Genomic DNA, 6,147 nt, shown 5'->3' on the forward strand with positions numbered 1-6,147 from the left:
GGCTCACTGCAAGCTCCGCCTCCTGGGTTCATGCCATTCTCCTGCCTCAGGCTCCCGAGTAGCTGAGACTACACACACCCGCCACCATGCCCAGCTAATTTTTTTTTTTTTTTTTTTACTAGAGTCGAAATTTCATCATGTTAGCCAGGATGGCCTCGATCTCCTGACTTCATGATCTGCCCGCCTCAGCCTCCCAAAGTGCTGGGATTACAGGCGTGAGCCACTGCACCCGGCCATGGCATTTATTATTATCTGTATTTTTGATAAAAGCCATTTTTATTGGGGTGAGATGATATGGCAGTTTTGATTTGCATTTCTCTGATAATCAGTGATGTTGAGCACCTTTTCATATGCCTGGTAGCCATTCGTTTGTCCTCTTTTGAGAAATGTCTCTTCAAATATTTTGCCCATTTTTTGATTGGATTATTATATTTTTTCCAGTGGAGCTGTTTGAGTTCCTCATATATTCTGGTTCTTAATCCCTCTTCAGATGGGTAGTTTGCAGATATTTTCTTCTGAAAGCACTTTTACTGCAATATTAAACCTACCAAGGAAGGTGGAGCCCTCATGGCTTAATAACCTCTTAGAGGCTGCATCTCTCAGTACCATTACATTGGCAATTAAATTTCAATGTGTGTTTTGGGGGGAACAAACATTTAACCCATAGCAGACACCATTCGTTTCTATTGTTCTTCCAGGATCCTGTATTATTAACTCAGAAAGGCCAACTAATCCTTGGATCTATTATCAAGTTTAATTTGTTTGAATAATTCAGTATAAATTAACTAGATGAAAAGGCTGTCCTCTATAAGTTCTTTACCATTCTTTTTATTATGAAAAATTTTAAACATGAATGCAAGTTGAAATGCTATGCCCATATACCCACCACTGAAACTTAACATTTGTTCATATTTATTTTGTGACTCACATGTAAATTATATTTATATGTAAATATACAGTTGACTCTAGAACACCATGGGTTTTCTAACTGTGTGGGTCCACTTATATGGGGATTTTGTTCTGCCTCTGCCATCCGTGAGAAGGCAAGACCAGCCCCTCCCCTGCCTTCTCCTCAGCCTCCCCAACATGAAGACAATGGGAATGAAGACCTTTATGATGATCCACTTTCACAATAGTAAATATGTTTTCTGTTCCTTATGATTTTCTTAATGACATTTTTGTTTCTCTAGCTTACTTTATTGTAAGAAAACAGTACATAATACAAATAACATACAAAATGTGTGTTAATCAACTGTTATTGGTAAGACTTCCAGTCAACAGTAGGCTATGAGCAGTTAAGTTTTGGTAGGGGAGTCAAAAGTTGTCAATGGATTTTCAACTGTATGGTGGGTGGGCACCTCTGACCCCCACATTGTTCAAGGGTCACCTGTATATACAAATATTTATATTTGCTGAATGATTTGCAAAGTAAGTTGCAAGTAAGTTACTGACATTCCATGAAGCGGTAAGTAAAGTTGAAAATTATTTTTTGTAGATATTACTATCTACCTTATCTCAGGCTACTATAACAAAGTATCATAGATTGGATGGCTTAAACAGCAGAAATTTATTTCTTATAGCTCTGAAGGCTGGCAAGTCCAAGAGCATGGTGCTGGCTAGAATGATTGGTCCTGGTGAGGGCCTCTTCCTGGCTTGCAGATGGCTGCCTTCTTGTGTCCTCACATGGTGCAGAAAGAGTGATCTCTGTTCCTCTTCCTATAAAGCCATAATCCCATTATGAGGGCCCTACCCTCATCACTTAATCTAACCCTGATTGCCTCCCAAAGACCCCATCTTCAAATACTTATGGGTTAGTGCTTCAATATGAATTGAGGGGTTGGAGGAGACACAATTCTGTCCACAGAACTTTCTGTGAACAAGCATATTATTCCCTCCCTCCCTCCCTCCCTCCCTTCCTTCCTTCCTTTTCTTTCTTTCTTCTTTCACAAATGTTGTCCCTTTCTCCAAAAGAATAAGAATCTGCTTTATGCAGCTGGCACCAGAACTTCTCTTAGTAAGGGAAATATCCTTAATGTATTTTTCTTTGTGGAGGTGGGGGGAATGTCTTGAGAAGTCATTTAGGTATGAAAGGTGAAATCTTACACAGTGGCACAGCAATGTGAATGTACTAAATGCCTGCTAATTGTATACTTTAAAGAGGTTCATTTTATGTTAAGTGAATCTTGCCTCAATCCAAAAAAGTGTGACCCTGTAGAAATGGTTGGCAGGAGGAGAGGAAGTGAGAGAGATAGCTAAACTACTCTGTGTAAAAGAGAAAATGTGAATTTGGGAACTGGAGAAAAGCAAAGGGAAAGCGGCAGAGAGTGCTAAGCCAGTAGTGGGAATCTGGAGGAAAAGTGGCTGACGGGCATTTTAAGAACAGAAACATTTAATATTCACTTTTAATTTGCCTGTCTCTGTCTCCTGAAACTAATAAAGTCAGTCAGTAGACACAAAAATACCTCGTGTGAACAGAATTGTGTATGTAAACCCTTCTTACACCTACATGTGACGGAACACATACAGCCTTATGCTATATCCAGGTGATCTAGAAACCTCAAAAAGTGAAATTCAAAGGCAGAGATGGCCAAGAAAAAATGTAAGCCACCTGCTTCCTCCCAGAGTCCGTGGGCACATCAGGAGGGTTGTGGGACGATCCTCACGAGGGATGTGATTGAACGAACTTATGCTAACTCTCAGAGCGTATTGAGACTTTCCTTGACATCTCATTGGCAATATATTGTCATTTCATTGAGTAAAGGGCTCATTATTGACTAGTCATCAATTGTACTTGTAGGGAAATGCCTCTTTTTAAAGACAAGAGACCAGACCTCCACAGAGGTAGATCTTGGAGGTTGGAGCAGCTCTAGAATTTCTAACATTTCCCCTTATGGTCATCTTGCTAGGTTCTCTGTAACAAAGCCTGGTAGTTCAGAAATCAGGCTCCAAGAACGTGCCTTATATCAACCTGTTTGTATGTGTGTGTGTGTGTGTGTGTGTGTTTGGGATCAGAGCCACTCAACTTCCTTTTTTTTTTTTTTTTGAGACAGAGTTTCGCTTTTGTTGCCCAGGCTAGAGTGCAATGCTGTGATCTCAGCTCACCGCAACCTCCACCTCCCAGGTTCAAGCAATTCTCCTGCCTCAGCCTCCCGAGTAGCTGGGATTACAGGCATGAGCCACCACGCCCAGCTAATTTTGTATTTTTAGTAGAGATGGGGTTTCTCCATGTTCGTCAGGCTGGTCTCAAACTCCCGAGCTCAGGTGATCTGCCCACCTTGGCCTCCCAAAGTGCTGGGATTACAGGCATGAGCCACTGTACCCAGACTTCAACTCAACTTCTACGTGGATGGTGGCCGTAGGAATCAGAGGGAGTGGGGGCCCTAGGGAAGGGCACTCCCATGGAAAAAGAGTGAAGACGAATTTTATAATTCCCTGGTTTTCTTACCCAGTTCTCCAACCTGCTAAAATCTGAGAAAGTTTCATATTTTAAATGAATGGAAGATCGGTAATCTCATAAAATAATATGACACTAATGAGCTGGCACTTCTGTGTATGGACCAGGTTCTATGCCAAGCACATTCTCATGTAATCTGAGGTAAGCACAGTTATATTCCCCATTTAATAGATTAGAAATTAAAGTTTAAAAAGACTGTAAGGTTAAATGACTTGTTCAAGGTTACACATCCTTAAGATGCCATCCTAAAAATAGAAACAAGTTTGACTCTAAAGGCTGTGTGCTTAATTACCATGTTAATAAAGTGTATCCAACTGTTGGAGGTTTTTTCTACAAAAAGATTCTGCTCATAGTAGGTACATAGTCAATATTGACTGTGTTGAAGGCTGCTTTATTCATTTAAAATGTGGCACCTAAATCTGTTCTGTTACATCAGCCAGACAGTATTTTGGCTGGCCTTGTGTCCTCTTGAGTCATGGTTCATTGCCACAGCACTGTTGTTTCTCCTTTTTTAAGTATTTCAGAGGAAATTCTGGACAAAGGGAAGGTATATGGGTTTTTAAGTAGAGCAGGAATGTGTTCCGATCGTTGTCAACTAGACTTTGAGAAAACTTGGATGTCTTACGAAACAATGTCAGAAACCCATTTCTGTGTTCTGTGACTTTCTACAAACACAATTTTTAAAAATCCAAATATAGCTTAGACTATCAGTAGTCTAATTCAGTGTTTCCCAGATTTGAAATTTCTTTTGGAACTTTAGAACGTCAAAATGAATCTCGGGACATTCATAATATTGCAAACTTTTTATTTTACAAGTTGATCGAGGACATTAAACTTGCCACCTTCAATGTAAAAAATTAAGGTTATAATAAAATATGGTCTTTTAAATTCAACAGGTTTAGATTTGTGAAAAACTTGCTACATGGTCATTTATCTCATCAAAGACCAATGAAAATTTTCTCATAGACCAACACTTGGAAACTACCAGTCTAAATAACCAGTCTATATTCAAAAATTCAGTAAAGATTTGTTCACTTCTAATGCTCATTGACTTCAATTATCTTATAGGTAGAAAGAAGTAGATACAAAAACAGATCTTGATTACAAAATACATTGATGACTTAGTTGACTCCCCAATCATTACTAATCCTAACCAGCGAAAAATATCTAAATAGGTTCTGGTTTACAGATTTGCAAAATTTTTGTCAACACTTCAGGATTTAGAAAAAAACACTGACAAGGCATTTTTACTATATAACTTCCTAAGTTTATATGATACTCAAAAGTCAGTAAGGATTATGCCATAATAATATTTACATTTCACAGGGAAGCAAAATACTTGGAGCCTCTCTGTGTCTTTGTCTAAAGATTTGTCATTCATTTGCATTCAAATAAATTCTTTGCTTTCATTCATCCAGAATGGTTCTCAATTTATTAGCTTACCAGACTACATAAATAGAGATGCATTCATGCATTTTAATTTCAGTGTAAAATGGCTTTCCTCAATTTTTTTTTCTACTCAACTCTCCCAAAAGATGTCTAATCACTCCCACACTCAGTTACTTAAACATTTCATAATATTGTTACTTCTACAGTAAAAAAAAAAAAAGTAATTTGCTTTTAATAAATCAGAGAGCCCTACTCTAGCAATCTAGAACTTTATTCTGGTGAGAGAAAATTCTCGAATTCTATTTCCAGCCTCACTTGTGAATAGATGAGTTTCCCTGTCACAAAGCACTGTTAGGTAGGTACAGTATTTGTTCTTTAGTTGGTAAACTACTGAAACTTACAGTCCAATGGAGATGACCTCTATACAGTGCCTGGGATGGTGATACCCTGAAGGGCAGGGTGTGACTGGTGCATGTGCCACATGCACACTAGGCCATCTGTGCGTGCTTGTTGAAAGAATGACATATCTTGGTGAGTAATACGAACATTAAAAGCTCTGCTGGATAAGCTCATAGAGGTGGGGTTCACTGCCTTCTGGGTGAGTGGGGAAGACTTCGTGAAGAAAGCAACAGCTGAAGTAAAATTGAAGGATAACCAAAGTAGAAATGAGAATGAAAGGAAGATATTCATGCTTGGAAAGAAAATACTAACACCATGTACAGGAAAACACAAGGTATATTTTGGAGATGACAGGTAAGAATTTTCCAAGAGCACAGATGTAATAACAATTTGAGAAGTAAAGCTGAAGGGTAGGATCCCGATGTGGAGAATGCTGGGACCCAGGCTGAGCGTGGACTTTACATCAAGTAGAAGTGGTAGAGAAAGATTAATTGCCTCTCTGCATTGGACTAGTGCCGTTTTGTTGTCTTCCAAAAGCTAAAAAGAAGCACTTTAGGCCTTCAAGGACTAGTTATCTAAAAACCACACTTGATTTGTTCTTAAGTCTCAGCTCCAGGGCATACGAGGAACTTTTTCTGGATTTTTGTAAAATTCCTCATGCACTCAGATCCTATTAAGACCTCTGGCATCTTTTTTTTTTTTTTTTTTTTGAGACAGGGTCTCACTCTGTCGCACAGGTTGAAGTGCAGTGGCGCGATCTCAGCTCACTGCAACCTCTGCCTTCTGGGACTCAAGCAATCCTCTCACCTCAGCCTCTGGAGTAGCTGGGACTACAGGTATGTGCCACCATGCCCAGCTAATTTTTGTACTTTTTGTAGAGACAGGGTTTCACCATGTTGCCCAGG

The sequence above is a fragment of the Mandrillus leucophaeus genome, unplaced genomic scaffold (genome assembly GCF_000951045.1).
Source record: "Mandrillus leucophaeus isolate KB7577 unplaced genomic scaffold, Mleu.le_1.0 Scaffold192, whole genome shotgun sequence".
Taxonomy (NCBI): domain Eukaryota; kingdom Metazoa; phylum Chordata; class Mammalia; order Primates; family Cercopithecidae; genus Mandrillus; species Mandrillus leucophaeus.